Source organism: Pseudophryne corroboree, chromosome 6 (genome assembly GCF_028390025.1).
Source record: "Pseudophryne corroboree isolate aPseCor3 chromosome 6, aPseCor3.hap2, whole genome shotgun sequence".
NCBI classification, from domain to species: domain Eukaryota; kingdom Metazoa; phylum Chordata; class Amphibia; order Anura; family Myobatrachidae; genus Pseudophryne; species Pseudophryne corroboree.
The window spans coordinates 631872135-631892202 of record NC_086449.1 but is presented as its reverse complement, the minus strand read 5'-3'; the positions used below and the strand labels follow the sequence as shown (position 1 = coordinate 631892202).

Here is a 20068-nt window from a genome sequence, read left to right as displayed (position 1 = left end):
GGAGAAAGCACCGTCCCAAATCACTGTGTTTGAATGGTTTGCAGAATCATGACATGGGAGATGGCCCCTGGAAGATAAGGAGCGCTGGGGCCAACCTGTGTCCAACCTTAGTGACCTAGAAAGAAACTAAGGTATGTATAAGGGAGAAGAACACTAAAAAACCAGACACTTGGCGCGTGCAGGCTCCTCAAGTACAAAATGACTATATGAGTGGGGTTTCTGAACTTACTTAATGCAGCTGGACTTCCAGCGCACAGCATTGCACTGAAAGCTGGTGTCCGATCATGTTTCTACGGAACTTGACTCCACCCAAGTTATGAAAACGGAACCCGACTTAGTCACTGCTCTGCAGAGGAACCTTATTGAGGCAGAGATTCTAACAGGATGTGGTGCAGGTGAGATTGTGTTATACCATGTATACCCCTTATTCCTTCTAAATTCAAGCTCCTCACGAGTTAGTAGCCCCAAGTATCTTTTTGTGTTAACCCCTGAAGGAAAAAGTGCAAATACTGTTTACCAAGAAATTTTGTGATCACTGTCTACAATATAAAATATACATCACAATAATAGATGGCACTACTGTCTTTGTAAAATTAGTTTGTGAAATTATATATAAAAATGTAGTGTCACTGTCAGTGCTATTAATATAAACATCAATGCAAATATGAGAAAAAAAATGTAGAACTAAGCATACAGGTAAAAATTAATCAAACGTGAAATATAAAAACAATTTTTTCATATGGAAACAGTTACAGAAAGCACTCTCCATTTAGTATATATGGGTGGCTACTCCAAACAAAAATCAAAATGTGAGTCAAACATAAGCAAGTGTTAGGATCAATGGTATGCTTAAAGCGTCTATTAGTGCAAATCAATGGGGGTCATTCCGAGTTGATCATAAAGACATGCGGGGGGATGCCCAGCACAGGGCTATCCCGCCCCTCATGTCACTGCCGCCCCCCCTCCCCCGCAGAAGTGCAAAAGTATCACCCGGCGGCGATGTTTTTGCACTTTAGGAGTAGCTCCCGGCCAGCGCAGCTTTAGCGTGCTAGCCGGGAGCTACTCATCGCTCCCCAGCCCACAGCGGCTGCGCGTGACTTCATGCAGCCGCTGCGGCCCGCCCCCCCCAATGGTCCGGCCATGCCTGCGTTGGCCAGACCGTGCCGCCGTACAGCCCACTCCCACATGCCCACACGCCCACTCCCACAGCCCACTCCCACTCCCAACGACCGCTTCTGCCTCAGAGGCGATCACAAGGCAACGGCGCATGCGCAGTTCCGACCCAATCGGTGTGCTGCGATAAACTGCAGCGAGCAATCGGGTCGGTATGACCACCAATATACAGAACTTTCCAAAAAAAAAGTGCTAAAGTGTTGTAGAGTGAATAAATATTTTTTGGGAAAAAAGTAGTCACATGACCACCAGATTGCCAAGGTACATATAAAAGAAAACAAAAGTAGAGAGTATTGTGTGTATTGTCTTAACACTGCACAATTGTTAAAAGCAAACGAGAGATAACTGTGTGTGGGTGGGAGAAAGCAATCCCAAATAAAATGTATTTTACCACCACTAAATGCAAGTTAAACACAGTTTTAATTTGATTAAAAACATAAGAAACAACTACAAACACCACGTAATAGTAAGTAGCACACATACTATAGGTCACTCTGCAGAACATTGGAGCAAGTGTGGGAGTCTGAGGGAGAAGTAGAAGAAATTAGTACTCAGGAGCGGATCTAGCCACGGGCAAGCAGGGTGGACACCTGGTGTGCTGTGGGCCGCGGCCGCAGTCACCCCGCAGGTACCCACCTCCCACCCACATCCTACACTCCGGCTGCAGCAAGCGCCGTGGGCTGTGTGGGTGCCCGCTGTAGCCGGCGCCATTGTCAGACGCTAGAGGTCTTAATTGACCTTTAGTGTCTGTGCGGCGCAATGGGAGAGATCCGGGGAGTGGGCGGCCAGAGACGGAGCAGCAGCAGTGGTCGGGAAGCAGGAGCGGGGCTGGTGAGTATTGTTTTTTTGTGTGTGTGTGTTTATAAGCGGCACTACTAGGGGCCATAACTACAGAGGCATCTCTACTGGTGACACATCTACAGGGGGCACAACTGCTGGAGGCACATCTAATGGAGGCACAACTACTGGGGGGAAAATCTACAGGGGGCACAACTACTGGGGGCACATCTACTTGTTGCAAATCTACAGGGGGCATAACTACAGGGAGCACAACTACTGGGGGGCACATCTACTGGGGGTACAACTATAGGGGCCACTCCCTTCCCTATGAAGCCACACCCCTATTTTTTTACATGCTTTGAACCCTGTTTTGCCTGTCGGGTGTAGGGGGGGGGGGGGGGCAAAGGAAACTTTCGCCCTGGGAACCACAAGGTCTAGAACCGACCCTGTTAGTATTGACCATAAAACACATAGAACATATGTGTGCACATTAGTTTTTTTGTTACACTAGATAGTGTATGGAATACAGTATTAATACTTAACACTATAGATGGTCTGGGATGCGGTTAATATGCCCACTGTCGAGATCCTGGCAGTCAGAATACAGATGCCGGAATACCAACATCCATCAGAATGCCACCGCCGGAATCCCGACAGGTTCAGGAGACCAATGCCGGAATCTCGACAGCCAGCATCCTGACCATAAGTATAGCAGGAAGGTTAGGGATAGAACTGGGGGGGCGGAGTTCAGGGTTAGGCACCACCCGGGGGGATTAGCGTTAGGCTGAAACGGGGGGAGGGGAAGGGTAGTTAGGGTTAGACTGAGGGGTTAGGGTTGGGTACCACCTGGGGGAAGTAAGGGTTAGGCTGAGGGACAGAGGGGGTTAGGCACCACCGGTGTGGGAGGTTGGGGTTAAACTCCAAGGGTGGAGGTTAGCGTTAGGCTGCAGGAAGGGAGGGTTAGGGGGGGGGGCATACTTACCTCCCCCCTGCAGGGATTTCAAATATCAGGATACCAGCGTTGGTATTGTGGCCGCCGGCATCCTGTTGGTTGGGAAATGATCATAGTATAGAATGTATCAAACATATTTAACTAATATAGATACAAGAAGTGGGCGGTAAAAGGTTAAACATCCCACAATAATTAAATAAATAAATACACAAATATAATAGAACTGGTCCAGTGCACTGATGGAGCACTCAGATCTCCACACATAGAAAACGTAGTAGAAGAAGCTGCTACACTGGGCATGTGCAGTAACTCTGCTCTGTCCCTTAAACTGCATATTGTGGCAGCAGCTATAGTAATCGTATTATATGACATTGTTATCAATGCAGCCGCTGGCCAATCGGAATGGGGTTTGCGGGCAAACAGAAACCCTACCTGAAATATATTAAAAATAAGTGTGCTGCGCCCTTCTATAGCTGCTTCATATTAGACTAGATAAATTAATTAGATAAATAAATGAAGCGCTGGGGTATTAAAAAGTGTGATGTAATTATATTTGGTCAAATGCTGAAAAGAAAAAGTAGGTTAATAGAATAATGTTTAAGCTCTTTTAGTGAGATATTTCTAAAAAGTCCCGATAATTCAGAGTGCATCCACGTCCATCAACACAACTGTGAGGGCCCAGGCAGGTACTCTAACTTTCCCTACCTTACCTCCGGTCCTCTGGTTGCGGTAGCGGGTTCTCTTCCTCTGCCGGCGTCTCCCCCCTCCAGCCGGAAGTTCGGGGAGCGTTGCGGAACGTCACTTCCAGGTGACGTAGCGGCGGGGCTTCTGGTGTCCAACGCGTTTCATGCACTGCGGCACTTCATCTAGGGTGATTGGTGCTTGTGCTGGAATCCTTATTTATAGAAATTCTTGAATCAACTTTATTGAAAAGCTTTTTTTTTTAAACGGAAGTTACAAAACAGGAACTTCTTTTAAAAGACGGCAAGCCCTGTTTATTCAACATTTGACCTTAAAATGTGTATTCATATGTAATGTAGTATACCATAATATAAATTGAAGTATATTAAAATATATTTAAAATATAATAAATTTGTTAAAATATAGATGTCATTTCCTATAGGGAACAGAATATGAATGTGTTGTTTTAATACTTTAAAAAAACATTCAATTCAATATCTATATTTAATCCGTGGGGTCTCAGTGTTTTCAATTCATAAATCCACTTAGTTTCAACTCGTTTTAGATTTGTAGTTAAGTCTCCTCCTCTCCAATGTTGCTCGACTTTCTGAATGGGAATAAATTTAAATCCACTAGGGTCTTTTCCATGATGTATAGCAAAATGGTGGATCACACTATGTATTTCCAATCCTCTTCTAATGTTGTATATATGTTCAGAAAGTTGGATTTTTAATTTTCATTTTGTTTGACCCACGTATTGTTTGCCGCAGTGGCATTCCAATAGATATACTGCTCCTTCTGTTTCACATGATATTTCTTTCTTTATGTGGTATGTCTTGTTTGTTTGATTTGATTTAAATTAAGTTAATGGTTTTGTTGTTTTTATATTCATTGTTTTACATCCCATGCATGTTAAGCACGAGAAAAAGCCGTTGGTCTGTTGGAATGTAACTTTGAATGAGTTCTTGTTTAAGATTTTTGGCACGTTTGTAAACTATTTGTGGTTTTTTTTTGGATGATTGTTTTCAAGTTTTCGTCCAAGATTAAGATATGCCAATTATTCCATAGGATGTTTTCTATTTCTTTGTGATTTGAACTGTATTGTGTGATGAATGCCATCTGTAATTCTTTATTTTCTTTAGTTTTTCTTGTATACTGAAGTGTTTCTTTTCTTTCAATTTTTGTTGTTTTCTCCATTTCTGTATTTAGTTTTTCTTCCTTGTATCCCTTTTTGAAAAATTTTCTTTTCACTTCTAAGCTTTGTTCCTCATATACCTCTGTCAGTGTGCAATTTCTTCTAGTTCTCCTTAATTGGCTGCCTGGGATGTTATTGAGCCAGTTTTTGTGATGGTTGCTGTTATATGGTAAGATGTTGTTTCCATCTACCTCTTTGATATGTGATTTAGTGAGTAGTTGATGATTCTCTGTATAAATTTCCAAATCGAGAAAAATAACCTTCGTATTGCTGGTAATTGTTGTGAATTCCAATCCAACGTTGTTCTCATTCATATAGGTTGTGAATTCTTTCAGTTCTTCTTCAGATCCTCTCCAAATCAAGAGCAAATCGTCTATGTATCTTTTCCAACATAGTAATTTGTCTAGATATTTGTTGTTATCTTTGTTCCAAATCATTTCATGTTCCCAATGTGCAACAATCAGGTTAGCATATGATTGCGCGAAAGAGGTTCCCATTGCGGTTACCTTAATTTGTAGAAAGAACTCTCCTCCGTACCAAAAATAATTGTTATAGAGTATGAATTCTATCTGCTCCATGATAAAATTCATTTGTCTGTTTGGAATTGCAGTTTGTTGCGTTAGATAGTGTCTTGTAGCTTCACAGCCTAATGGATATTGGATGCATGTATATAACGATTCGACATCGCTGGTGCAGATGAAGTATGAGTCTTCCCATTGGATTTCTTCTAAAATCTGTAGAGTGTGTATAGTGTCCTTTAGATAGCTCATTTGTCATTGTACTATTGGCTGTAGAAAGTGATCTATATAGTGGGATAGATTAGCTGTTAGTGATCCAATACCTAAGATAATGGGCCATCTTGGAGGTTCTCTGATGTCCTTGTGGATTTTGGGCAATTGATAAAACTTGGGAATTTTCGGGTATTTTATGGTGATGTAATCATATTCCTTTTTCGTAAGGATGCCCATCTGGAAACCTTCCTCTAATTGTCTATTTAGTTGTTCTTGAAATTTTGTGGTTGGATCCATAGTTAGTTTTTTTTATACGTGGATACGTCCAACAGCAATCTATTTGCTTCTTTCTCATATTGGGATTTGTCTAAAATCACTACTCCTCCCCCCTTGTCCGCGGGTTTGATGACTATTGTTTTTTCCTGCTTGAGTTCTTTTATTGCTTCTTTTTCTTTTTTCGTGAGATTATATTGTATCCTTGTTTTTTCTGGCAATTCTCGTACTTCTTTTTCTATGAGTTTTTGAAATGTTTCTATGTGTGAACCTTTGATGTGTGCGGGATAAAATGTTGAATTCGGTTTATAATTGGTATGTTGGAATTCAGTTAGTTCGACATTGGGTTTGATTTGTTCTTCCTTATTGAAAAAATTTTTATGCACAATTTTCTGATTAATTTTTGTATATCAATGAAAACGTCAAATTTATTGATCATGGAATGTGGTGCGAACTTCAACCCCTTTCTTAATAGATTTACTTGATCTTCAGTTAGGGTTTTATTGCTTAAATTGAAAACTATTTCCTTTTCCTTCTCATGTTCTTGTATATCTACTGATTTGTTTTTCTTCGAGCCCCCTCTCGTTCCTCTTTTTCTGTGGTTGTATTTCTTTTGGGTCGTTTGCATGAGGTCTCTCTCTCTGATGGTTTGCCATCCCCCAGACAAGTTCTAAAAAATCCTCCTCGTCTTTATCAAGAATGCTTCTTTTTCTAGGGTTTTTCTGGTTAACCTCTATGTTGTTCAAAAGGTGTTGTACTTGATTTTTCTCCTCCGTTATGGCTGTTTGCATTCATGCTTTGTATGAGTCTTTGATGAGTTGATGGTGATTTTGTTATTGTTCTTCTGATATGAAAAAAATCTTTTGTTATATGGTTGGTATTGTCTCTGTTGTCCTGTTGTCTGTGGTCGGTTCTTAATTAATGGTTCTCTGTATTTCTTTTGAATATGCTGATATTGCCCATTTTCTTGTCTTTTGTATGGTCAATTTTGTTGTGTTTGTCTTGATGAAATTGGTGATTATCGGACGATTTCATCCATGCTGTTGTTCTTTTCTTATTTTTGTTGTCATGATAGTTCTGGTTTTCTTTTATATCTCGTTGAAATTTTCTCTGTTTCAATTGAATGATGTCCTCCTCTATTTTGACAATCTTGTCGTTTGTCATTTTCATTAAATTGTTATAGTCATCCATGTTGTGTAGGGGTGAAAATTCTTCCTCGGTCTTCTTAATAGAGTTATTTATGTTATCCATGGAAATTTTTCTATCCTCTATAATGAGCCTAATGAGGTTTCTTGAACATCGATCCAATTCAACATTCAATTTGGAAAAAAATTCTTTATTTATTGGTTCAAAGGTAGGATTTTTTTGGATCCTTAATCCTCTAGGGATCATATTGTTATCTAGATATTTTGTCAGGGTGGTGATTTCCCACCATTGTTTTACCTCTTGGATATAATTTTTTTCCAATATTAGGAATTTTGTGCAAAATCGTTCATCCTCTACTGGGACTTCTATTTGTTCATTTCTGTAATTTGTGGAAAAGATATTTTCCAAATCTCGTCTTTTTGATGAATATGTTATATGTGAGGTCATTGTGTTAGTGTATTTAGGCAGCAGCTCACTATGTTAAAAACATACAATATATTAAAAATAAGTGTTCTGCACCCTTCTATAGCTGCTTCATATTAGACTAGATAAATTAATTAGATAAATAAATGAAGCACTGAGGTATTAAAAAGTGTGATGTAATTATATTCGGTCAAATGCTGAAAAGAAAAAGCATGTTAATAGAATAATGTTTAAGCTCTTTTAGGGAGATATTTTTAAAAAGTCCCGATAATTCAGAGTGCATCCACGTCCATAAACACAATTGTGAGGGCCCAGGCGGGTATTCTAACTTCCCTACCCTACCTCCGGTCCCCTGGTTGCGTTAGCGGGTTCTCTTACTCTGCCGGCATCTTCCCCCTCCAGCCGGAAGTTCAGGGAGCGTTGCGGAACGTCACTTCCGGGTGACGTAGCGGCGGGGCTTCTGGTGTCCAATGCGTTTCATGCACTGCGGCACTTCGTCTAGGGTGATTGGTGCTTGTATTGGAATCCTTATTTATAGGAATTCTTGAATCAACTTTATTGAAAAAACTTTTTTTGAAAAAAGGAAGTTACAAAACAGGAACTTCTTTTAAAAGGCTGCAAGCACCTGTTTATTCAACATTTGACCTTAAAAGGTGTATTTATGAATTGAAAACACTGAGACCCCACGGATTAAATATAGATATTGAAGTGAATGTTTTTTTATAGTATTAAAAGAACAACACATTCATATTCTGTTACCTATAGGAAATGACATCTATATTTTAACACATTTATATTTTAATATACTTCAATTTATATTATGGTATACTACATTACATATGAATACACATTTTAAGGTCAAATGGCGTTTGCCACATAATTTTTATTGTTTTCAAATCTCTTGACACTTGTTTCAGGGCATCAATTGTAACCAGACAAGGGGCGGGATGTAATTGCGCCCAAATTTGTCCGACGTGCGGTATTCCGCAAAACCATGCCTTGTAAGTGATTGCCCCTTTAATAAATGTCCGACTTCAGACCCGCTGTTTTGCTTATTGTGATTTCCAAAGAACTGACGGTTTGTTTATCCATGGCATAGGTAAACTCTACAGGGTTTTCTGTAGCATTTTATTTGTCCAGCAAATTGGCAAAATAAACATTGTCACCCTGTCAGAAATAAGGAGATTGTCTATGTTTTTGATGAAGATTACAATGTTGTTAGAGACCGCCTGTTCAGAAAGAAAATAAAAAAATCTTCATTGTTAACCTTGAAGGCATTTGCTTATGACGATTGTGCAGCCTGCTGTTTGTAGGTAGTAGCTCCCATCATACTGTACAAACAATATTATTAGTTAGAATCAGCTCTAATAATTGAAGACTTTTTTTTGTCCAGAATGCAATGGATAATTAGGCCCAAATGGCACAGTGATAAAGTACCAGCCAATCAGCTCCTAACTGCTGTGATTGAAAAATGACAGGTGCTTTTTCACCGTGCAATTTATCACTCTCCAAGGCTTGATAAATCTGGGCCTTAGTCTCTTTTGGGTAACACATGTTCTGAACACTTTACATACTGATTTACCTGCTTTTTAACAATGGGAGTGTTTATAGCTTATTAAACATGTAAAGATTTTGGCTGTGTCAAAATAATCAACAATTCCTCCCAATTTCAACTGTACATTCATCTCTTCTGGTGAAATTCTTCCTTCAAGTTTGTTCCTTTCGTTTTGGATATCTGTCCTCCCTCTCCTAAGGGATCTGGTAAATAGTCCTCTGTTCTATTCCAATTAGGATAAATGGGTCTCCTTTTTTAGCATCTGGTCTTATGGGTTCAGTATGTAAGACCGCTGCCTGGGATGCCGACGATCGGAATGCTAACCGCATACCGATGTTATATATGGGGTATCCTTATTGTGCTGTCTGTGATAAACCTTAGGTTCTCCAACTACTGTCCATTCATGTTGTATCTCTTCCCTCTTTCTTCCTCCATACTTAGTCCTAGCTGGAGGTTTTCTTTTAGGAGTTTGATTATTAGATGAATGGTAATGGTCAATGGCATGAGGTGATCCCTCAAAATTCTCATCATCATTTTGTTTACTTGCCTCATTCTTATCTATAATACATTTTCTAACTTTACAGTCTATTAGTATCAAAAGAAGCTTTCTTGTTAATCTGTAATCCCTTAGGTATGATCTGGTAGGCCACATACTTTTCATGTGTGACTGTTTCCCACCATATTTTCTTCTCTTTTGGTAAAGTGTTTTCCTCCAGACTTTCATCTAATAGTTCAATATGTTCACCCTCATCCTTAGACATATTGTCCAGAATGGATTGTCTATGATCCCCATACTTAAACATGGTGCACCGTAAACCTCTTCTAACATTTATGCATATATTGTGGCTGGCAATGATGTGCTTAAATTGAGGGACACACAGCTGCCTAGCAACCTGGAATAGCGGAAATGACGTACTGTAATGGGATAGACTCAGAAACGGTGCCTCATCACTGCCCATTGCAATGACTATGGTTTCTGGGCAACTGGAAAAATAGAAGTGACTTATCGCTTCAATGTGTAACCGGAAATAAGGTCTCAGGACCATGATCCTCTTCCCTAGAAGCCAAAGCGGTTACGTGACTGAATACATGATGTGACAGGTGGGGATGTGCTGTGGTTGTTGCCATAGAGATCCTCCACAAAACAGATCACATGACCTGGAGCTTACACTGTAATTAGTCCAGATGGCTTATGGAAGGGGAGGAGTGTTCAGACAGCTGTTTTTGAGTGTAGTTAGGATTACAGATTTGATATAATTAGTGAATTGGGGTATTTAAGGATTTACTGGAGACCTAAGGAGCACACATTGCCTTGAGAAAGACCCCAGAGTGGGTTGAAGTGTGTTGGCGTGAGAGGGACAAACTGACAGCAGTGGCATTAGATAGGACATCAACCAAGCAGAGTGAGAAACCAGAGAGCCTTCCCGGGGACGCCTTCTGGTGTTTATAACAAGCAGCTCATTTAAGAACTGTCCATTGCCAGTTCTTGGCACAGCCAGTAGTTGACTAACGTCTGCCACTGCAGGACTGTCTTTCATGTGCTCTAAATTTTTATCTGGGATACAGTGTTATATTATCCCCATTTTTATCCACCATTGCTATTAAACATATTAAGCTATGTATTTTTATTTGTTTTCTTCTTTCTATGTATCCTACATGCTGACAATTGGAGGGTGATAAACATCATCAAGATTGCATTGTTATTATGGAATGATCCTCTGGAATACTGGGGAATATGGAAGTTTGAATATTTGTATAGTCAAACTGTATATTAATGTTTTTTGACGTTTATGCAATATGGTATACAGTAGAATTTAGAGGCGCATGTTAGTTGGAAAAAATAGACATGCATACAAACACACTACATTCAGTGAGGTCATAAAGAAAGGGGGTTTTGGTGGAAAGGAGACTGTTCAAAAAGTGCTAAAATTATATTAGAAATTGTAATTTCATGGTGCTTAGTCTTTCTATTGATAAACTGTACCGTCCTTTTAGCCTTGTAGCTTTTGTTTTTATTCCAATTTTGCAATTTTATTTTTCTATTTTAATTATCATCATTTTTGTTCAATAAGCATTGTGACTTTGTTCATCATAATAAAGTCTATTTAATGATGTTGCGTTTTATGTTATTTTTTTCATTATTACCTTTTTACTGAAAGCTTTTTAAAACAGTAAAAAAGGTTTGATGGATGGCTAAAAACCAGGGATAAAAACACAGTAATCCAAATATACAGATGCAATGGTAATATGAGAGAAGACAATATATCATATGAGTGCCTGTCTCTGTTTTCTTAAATAATTCACATGTTCTGTAATCTATTATTATGGTGAAAATCAATAAACATTATTTAAAAAAAATAATAACAATAATTCACATGTTAGAATGGCATACATTTAAGGCCAACAACTGCTTGGAATAAGTCAGTGAGTATCTGAAGACTTCAAAAGGTTTGGTATTGAAATGCTGATGCTTGGGATGTCGGCTGTCAAAATACAGACATGGCATCCCGATGTTCAGAATCCCCGCAGCCTAACCCTAACCCTCCCTGGTGGTGACTAATCCTAACACCCCCTCCCCACAGCCTAAACCGAACCCTCCCCCTTGCAGCCTAACCCTCCCCAGAGGTGCCTAAAACAAACCCACCTCCCCAGCGCCTAAACCTAACCCCCCCAGGGCCAAAGCCTAACCCTCTCCCTCCTCCTGCAGCGTAAACCTAACCTCTCCACCCCCAACCCTGCGGTTCACCTCTCCTGCCGGCAGGCAGACCCACTTTCGGGATCCCAGGGGATGGAATTTTAGGTGCCGGGCTTGTGACCCTATTTGGGATGCTGGTGCTGGCATTCCGAATAGTGTTGGGAGTCCGGTGTCTGTATTTCGAATGCTGGGATTCTGACCACCGGGATCCTCACCCTTCCTAAAGATTGTCATCTCTTGAAACAAATGTTAATGATGGCAAAATTAATATTTAATAGTAGTATAAGATAATTTTGTGTCATTTTAGCCATTATTAGATAGATTAGGTGGTTTCATCTTGAATAACATTTTCTAACCCACTTGCTAAGGTAATGCACCACCCAGGCTTAGAGTCCTTTCCTCTTCATCCCCATTTCTGCCCCAAAGAGGGGCAGAAAGGTGTGGAACTCACAGGTATTTCAGTGCAGCACAACCATATTTGACTAATGGGTGCCAGACTATCTCCAATGAGATAAAATACTTATTCTCTTGCACAGGTCTTGGTTTACAGAGCTACAGTTGTAACCAGTGGCGGTTGCTGTGGTGGGTCTGCAGCATAGTCCAAAATTGAAATAGGAGAGCCACACCAATTGACAGCACCTCACCACCACCCAAATGCTGCCAAACATTGCTGGCTGGGACTTATTGTCAGCGTGAAATCATCGGGAACTGGGTGCAGCAGCAGCAGCAGACAGGTTGAAACCAATGTTGAATCATCAGTCCTCCCCAAGCCTCTAAGTCTATAGTCAACAAACGTCTATAATCCAGCGATCTGGCCAGCCCCAGACTCATGTGTCATAGATAGGCCAGACAGATATTTAGCTAGAGAATAAAAGTTTGTAGGCTACGAAGGCTGGGGGGCGGGCTGTCTGCTGTTGCTGCATCCAGCTCCTGATGGCTTCACGCTGACAGTAAGTTCTGGCCAGTGATGTCGCTGGCTGTATTTGTCACCATAGTTGGCTACTGTCCTGGAAGTTGCAGAGACTCACAATTTTTTGGGTAGTCCGCAGCACCCCCGGAAGAGTAGGTGGATCTCTTGCAGCCCACCTTCTTCCTAGTGAAGTGTCCTGGATGCGGAAGATAATGGCAGGCATCACATCATCTCCTCTCCAGGCTTCTCACAGGGAGGAGACACAAAAAGTCAGCAAGTATGATTGTCACTTTTACTCACTAGCTTCAGTATCCTGGGTCATTCACTTGCATTTCTCTGCCCTTACTCAAGGGTATCTCTTCCTTTTATCTCTAAAGTCCTTTTCTACTTGGTACTCAGGGGTGGACAATCCATGTACTTGCATGGAAAGTATAGGACACACACATTCTTCTGACAAGTGCCAACACAGGGATGAAATACACTCAACTACAGTGAGTCACATTTGGGCAACCTGTGCCTCCAACTCATATATGTGCAAGTACTGTACAAGTGCAGCAGTATGCTCTGCCAGATTATAGGTGGCAGGCTGGTTCGGACTGGCCCAGAGGGGTTCAAGGGAAACCCCTGGTGGGCCCCACTACCGGGGAGGGGGCACATCTTCCTCCAGGGATTAGGTTCCAGACTGTGCACTTGAATTATACCTTATGCTGCACAGGACTATGTGTATTTTCTACAGTTCATTGCTGTTATTAATTTGGTACATTAATATGCATGCACTAGAAGTATTTATTATACATATTTATTAAGAGGCCCAGACCATGCACTCTCTAATGGTTAGCCAAACTTATGTGGTAGCTGGCCACACCCCACCTGAGGATGACCACACCCCAAAACATTGGCCCCTACTATTGCATTCCCCCGGTGGGCCCTTCATGCCCTAGTCCAACACTGGTGGCAGCTCATGCAGAGTCTTGCAGTATCACAAAATCTGGGCAGCCACAGGTTGTCCATGCGTGAACTAATGTAACTGACCTACTTATTAACTGGCAGAACAAAAGGTTTATAACAATGGGAAAAAATCTAAAGGAGAGGAGAGAAATTATATGAAACCTGCAGACAATATAGCATTTAAAATCTAATGCACAGAAAGGCAAGAATATTTAACATATATTTAACACAAATATTATGCATGGAATAAAAACATATTTTACATTATACAGTATTCCCCTATAATATCCTTAATTTCCTACTTTTTATGCTTTAACTAAAATTGTTTATACATTTGTTCTGCACTAAATAAAAAAAATCATAGTCGAAGACAAACTATTTGGAATTAAACCCTGCATTGTTAGAGACATTAGTCAGAAGATGGTGAAGACATGTCCTTCATCACCCGGCACATAGGCTGTGCTTTACTGAGCTGCATATTCACTGCATCAGCTTTGTAACATCTGGAAATGAAATGCTTATTCTGCAGCTCCAAAATCTGTCAATGATTTAAAAGGGAAGAAACCTTCAAGAAATCAGTCTTTTAATATATGAAAAATATACCCATGTTCCTCATATGGGGTGGGTCCGTGTGAACAGCGGTTGGGAGAGCGCCGGTCACCATACCGATGCCGGGATCCCGACTTTTAACTGGCCGGTGGTGGGGGATGAAGGAGGCGTGCAACAAAGCCAAGAGTAGGAACAGTCCCTATTGGTCAACATGCCGACCAGCGGGCTATTCAGTATTTGGGATTCCGGCGTCTGTAATGTGACTGGCGCAGATATATAATTATTCTGTAAAGTGAATTCCCTACTTGTACTGTTAGAGACACTTGTTGGCTCTAATGATCAGTTATTCTCTATGGCCTGACACCAGGGGCTACGCTGGAAATGCAGAGGGGACAGCCATGGGACCTCCATGGCATTGATACTTACAGTAGTAGAGCAATTAAGGGGACATTTACTAAGCAGTGATAAGAGCAGAAATGTGAGCCAGTGGAGAAGTTGCCCATGGCAACCAATCAGCACTGAAGTAACATCTATAATTTGCATACTATAAAATTATACAGAGCAGCTGATTGGTTGATGGGGCCACTTCTCCACTGGTCTCACTTCTCCGCTCTTATCACTGCTTAGTAAATGTCCCCCTTTAGTCCCTAGAATAAAGAAAATGCCTGGAGCACAAGTATTGCCTTTTATTCTAGAGTGAAATGAGTTAAATCTTTCTTTTCTTAATTTCACAGCAAAGTTGCTGAAGCTGCTATATTATAGTGGACGGCTCTGAAAAATGCATTGACAAGACTGGAAAAAATTGTGGAAAAACACAAAAAGCAAAATGACTGCAATTAAGAATGTTTACTAGGATGATGAAGACAATGACACGTTGGGAGAATAAGGATTATACTGTCAAACTGTATAAAATACATGCAATTAAGTGAGCAGTAGGATGGAGCTGTCTTTAAGATTTTAATTAGCTTACTCTGCACATTGCGCACTACAATGCACAGAATTCTTTTATAGTAGTAAGCTGATCTTTTTTTATATGGTGCCATCCTCTGCTACTTTCTGTGCACAGTGTCTACCTTCTCTTTGTATGAAGTTGCTTCTTCCTTTGCTCTCATTGTGTAGCTCTTTGCTTTTATCCGTGTGCCTTTTTTGTGTATAGAGTGTATGTTCATTGTAGGAGTGAAGTGAGCAGTCACAGGTGGTAGTAATGTGAACGCAGAGTAACAAAAGGGTTTATTTACGAAACATCGGGCTGTAAAACCCGTAGCTTATGATTAAGTTTATACCCAAAATTTTAAAGAGCAATGATTTTACTAACGATTTTTGCTAGATAAATCATTGCCCTTTTTAACCATAAACATCAGAAGCAACGGGTTTTACACCCTGACACTTCATAATAAACCCCAAAGTCTGAGCGCAAGGCTTGTGGTTTTAAACTAATTCCCAACATCTTAGCACTTTCTCAACATAACTTTTTTTCTCTTGCAAGAAAGCAAAAAATAAAGAAGTAAACCTCTTTGTATTTATTGTTTAATTTAATATATACATTTTATTAGATATACTCTAAAATAATACATGGAAGGCAGACAGAATACTGTAGATGTGGCCTTTATTCAGGAGACCCACTTTAGGGAAGGCAAAGACCTGATACTTCGCAATTGGAGATATCCCTAGGCATACTTTAGCAACAATAGATTGGGTAAGAATTCGGAGTGGCAAATCTTTTTGCCCATCACTTCCTTCTCACTTAAATTGACTTACATGTCCCTATTGATGGAAGAGGACTGTTGGTTAATTGTACAGTTCATGATCAGGCCTTTATGTTTGTCAGTATTTATGCTCTGAACCTGAACCAGCGGGCCATGATTATACTTTTTTCACCCACCCCCACAGTGTTTACTCCTGGATAGATTACCTGTTCATAGAATATAAACACCTCCACATGCTCCATGAGGCTGTGACTGGGCACCTTACATGGTCAGACAATGCTCCCATATCCCTTAAGGTTAGGATAAACAGCCCCCATCTGCTATTGTGGAGCTACTCCTTCAGGACTCCTATTGTAAGGAACAACTGAAGAGGATCAGTTCAGGATTCCAGCAGTTGGAATGCCAACGCTTGGAATCATGACACTACTCAGAATACTGATGCCGGTATCCTGACATGGATCGAAATGGGTATGTAGGTAGGTGGGGTTAAGGCTAGGCACACCAGGAGAAGGTTAGGGTTAGGCTGTGGGTGAGTTAGGGTTAGGTTTCGGCTGTGGGGAGGGAGAATTAGGGTTTGGCACCATGAGGGAGGGTTGGGGTTAGGCTGCGGGGGTGGGAAGGGTAGGGTCAGGCAGCGGGAAAAGAGGGTTAGAGAGGTTAGGAATTAGGGGTAGTATACTTACCAGGTAGGTGTCGGGATCCTGAGTATTCTGACTGATGGCATCCCAGGTGCGGGGATCCCGTCACCATCCCATGATGATTATATTTTTCTTAATGATCAGCAGACATACCAATCATTCTGCTCTATGAAGCTCATACGTGTGTAATTAGGGATAAGCTGATTCAGCTTGGTTCTTATATTAATACGGGGGGCAGGGTGGGCAGAGGGATGGACTGCACATCCTAATTATAAACATAATAAGAGGTGCTACCATGCTGACACTTGTAGTGTCATGCAGGAGAAAGAAAAAATGCAGGTGCACACTCTAAACACTGAGAACATTGGTACTAATGGTAACAATTGTAATAAACTCTGCAATTTATTTAACATGGTATAAAATTGAGATTCTTAGCATAATGTTTGGCCAAAAATATGGGCCCATGTACCACGACCAGGTGACCTCATCAGGTGGGTCCCTAACATTCCTAAGGTTCAGGTCCAGAGCACGGGACCCCCTGGGCCAGTTCAACCCAACTACCCTATGGAATCAAACTGTTGAGAAGTAGCAGTTAACGTGTTAGAAGACATTAATAAGAAGTAGCAACTACGTGTTAAAAGTGTTACATAGGTAAGAAGTACCAAATAGGGTGATAAAATAAGATTTTACTCACCGGTAAATCTATTTCTCGTAGTCCGTAGTGGATGCTGGGACTCCGTAAGGACCATGGGGGAATAGCGGCTCCGCAGGAGACTGGGCACAACTAAAGAAAGCTTTAGGACTACCAGGTGTGCACTGGCTCCTCCCACTATGACCCTCCTCCAGACCTCAGTTAGGATACTGTGCCCGGAAGAGCTGACACAATAAGGAAGGATTTTGAATCCCGGGTAAGACTCATACCAGCCACACCAATCACACCGTATAACTCGTGATACTATACCCAGTTAACAGTATGAACAATAACTGAGCCTCTCAACAGATGGCTCAACAATAACCCTTTAGTTAAACAATAACTATATACAAGTATTGCAGACAATCCGCACTTGGGATGGGCGCCCAGCATCCACTACGGACTACGAGAAATAGATTTACCGGTGAGTAAAATCTTATTTTCTCTGACGTCCTAAGTGGATGCTGGGACTCCGTAAGGACCATGGGGATTATACCAAAGCTCCCAAACGGGCGGGAGAGTGCGGATGACTCTGCAGCACCGAATGAGCAAACTCTAGGTCCTCCTCAGCCAGGGTATCAAACTTGTAGAATTTTGCAAATGTGTTTGACACTGACCAAGTAGCTGCTCGGCAAAGTTGTAAAGCCGAGACCCCTCGGGCAGCGGCAGCCGCCCAAGAAGAGCCCACCTTCCTCGTGGAATGGGTTTTCACTGATCTAGGATGCGGCAGTCCAGCCGCAGAATGTGCAAGCTGAATCGTACTACAGATCCAGCGAGCAATAGTCTGCTTTGAAGCAGGAGCACCCAGCTTGTTGGGTGCATACAGGATAAATAGCGAGTCAGTTTTCCTGACACTAGCTGTCCTGGAACATAATTTTTTAGGGCCCTGACTACGTCCAACAACTTGGAATCCTCCAAGTCTTTAGTAGCCGCAGGCACTACAATAGGTTGGTTCAAATGAAAAGCTGATACCACCTTAGGGAGAAACTGGGAACGAGTCCTCAACTCTGCCCTATCCATATGGAAAATCAGATAAGGGCTTTTACATGACAAAGCCGCCAATTCTGACACATGCCTGGCCGAAGCCAAGGCCAACAGCATGACCACTTTCCACGTGAGATATTTCAAATCCACGGTTTTAAGTGGCTCAAACCAATGCGACTTTAGGAAATCCAACACCATGTTGAGATCCCAAGGTGCCACTGGAGGCACAAAAGGGGGCTGAATATGCAGCACTCCCTTAACAAATGTCTGAACTTCAGGCAGTGAAGCCAGTTCTTTCTGGAAGAAAATCGACAGAGCCGAAATCTGGACCTTAATGGAACCCAATTTTAGGCCCATAGTCACCCCTGACTGTAGGAAGTGCAGAAAACGGCCCAGCTGAAATTCCTCCGTTGGGGCCTTCCTGGCCTCACACCACGCAACATATTTTCGCCATATGCGGTGATAATGGTTTGCGGTCACTTCTTTCCTAGCTTTAATCAGCGTAGGGATGACTTCCTCCGGAATGCCCTTTTCCTTCAGGATCCGGCGTTCAACCGCCACGCCGTCAAACGCAGCCGCGGTAAGTCTTGGAACAGACAGGGCCCCTGCTGCAGCAGGTCCTGTCTGAGCGGCAGAGGCCATGGGCCCTCTGAGATCAGTTCTTGAAGTTCCGGGTACCAAGCTCTTCTTGGCCAATCCGGAACAATGAGTATAGTTCTTACTCCTCTTTTTCTTATTATCCTCAGTACCTTGGGTATGAGAGGAAGTGGAGGGAACACATAAACCGACTGGTACACCCACGGTGTCACCAGAGCGTCCACAGCTATCGCCTGAGGGTCCCTTGACCTTGCGCAATATCTTTTTAGCTTTTTGTTGAGGCGGGACGCCATCATGTCCACCTGTGGCCTCTCCCAATGGTGTACAATCATTTGGAAGACTTCTGGATGAAATCCCCACTCTCCCGGGTGGAAGTCGTGCCAGCTGAGAAAGTCTGCTTCCCAGTTGTCCACTCCGGAAATGAACACTGCTGACAGTGCTAACACATGATTTTCCGCCCATCGGAAAATCCTTGTGGCTTCTGCCATCGCCATCCTGCTTCTTGTGCCGCCCTGTTGGTATACAGGGGCGACCGCCGTGATGTTGTCTGACTGGATCAGCACCGGCTGGTTTTGAAGCAGGGGTCTAGCCTAACTTAGGGCATTGTAAATGGCCCTTAGTTCCAGAATATTTATGTGTAGGGAAGTCTCCTGACTCGACCATAGTCCTTGGAAGTTTCTTCCCTGTGTGACTGCCCCCCAGCCTCGAAGGCTGGCATCCGTGGTCACCAGGACCCAGTCCTGTATGCCGAATCTGCGGCCCTCTAGAAGATGAGCACTCTGCAGCCACCACAACAGCGACACCCTGGTCCTTGGAGACAGGGTTATCAGCCGATGCATCTGAAGATGCGACCCGGACCACTTGTCCAACAGATCCCCCTGGAAGATCCTTGCATGGAACCTGCCGAATGGAATTTCTTCGTAAAAAGCTACCATCTTTCCCAGGACTCGCGTGCATTGATGCACCGACACCTGTATTTGTTTTAGGAGGTCTCTGACTAGAGATGACAACTCCTTGGCCTTCTCCCCCGGGAGAAACACTTTTTCCTGTTCTGTGTCCAGAACCATACCCAGGAACAGTAGACGCGTCGTAGGAACCAGCTGCGACTTTGGAATATTCAGAATCCAGCCGTGCTGTTGTAGCACTTCCTGAGATAGTGCTACTCCGACCAACAACTGCTCCCTGGACCTCGCCTTTATAAGGAGATCGTCCAAGTAGGGATAATTATAACTCCCTTTTTTTTGAAGGAGTATCATCATTTCGGCCATTACCTTGGTAAATACCCTCGGTGCCGGGGACAGACCAACGGCAACGTCTGGAATTGGTAATGACAGTCCTGTACCACAATTTTGAGGTACTCCTGGTGAGGAGGGTAAATGGGGACTTGATGTCCAGTGATACCATGTAATCCCCTTCGTCCAGGCTTGCAATAACCGCCCTG

At 42.2% G+C, this 20068-nt stretch overlaps 1 long non-coding RNA gene across 3 annotated transcripts in view; it reads left to right on the top strand.

Annotated features, from left to right (window-relative positions):
- Nucleotides 1-15530, top strand: part of LOC134935531 (uncharacterized) — a 55490-nt gene extending 39960 nt beyond the window's left edge. For all 3 annotated transcript variants that reach the window (XR_010180226.1, XR_010180225.1, XR_010180227.1), the window contains one exon: nucleotides 14746-15530. This is a non-coding gene — a long non-coding RNA (uncharacterized LOC134935531). The remainder of the gene's footprint in view (nucleotides 1-14745) is intronic.
- The last annotated feature ends 4538 nt before the right edge of the window (nucleotides 15531-20068 follow it).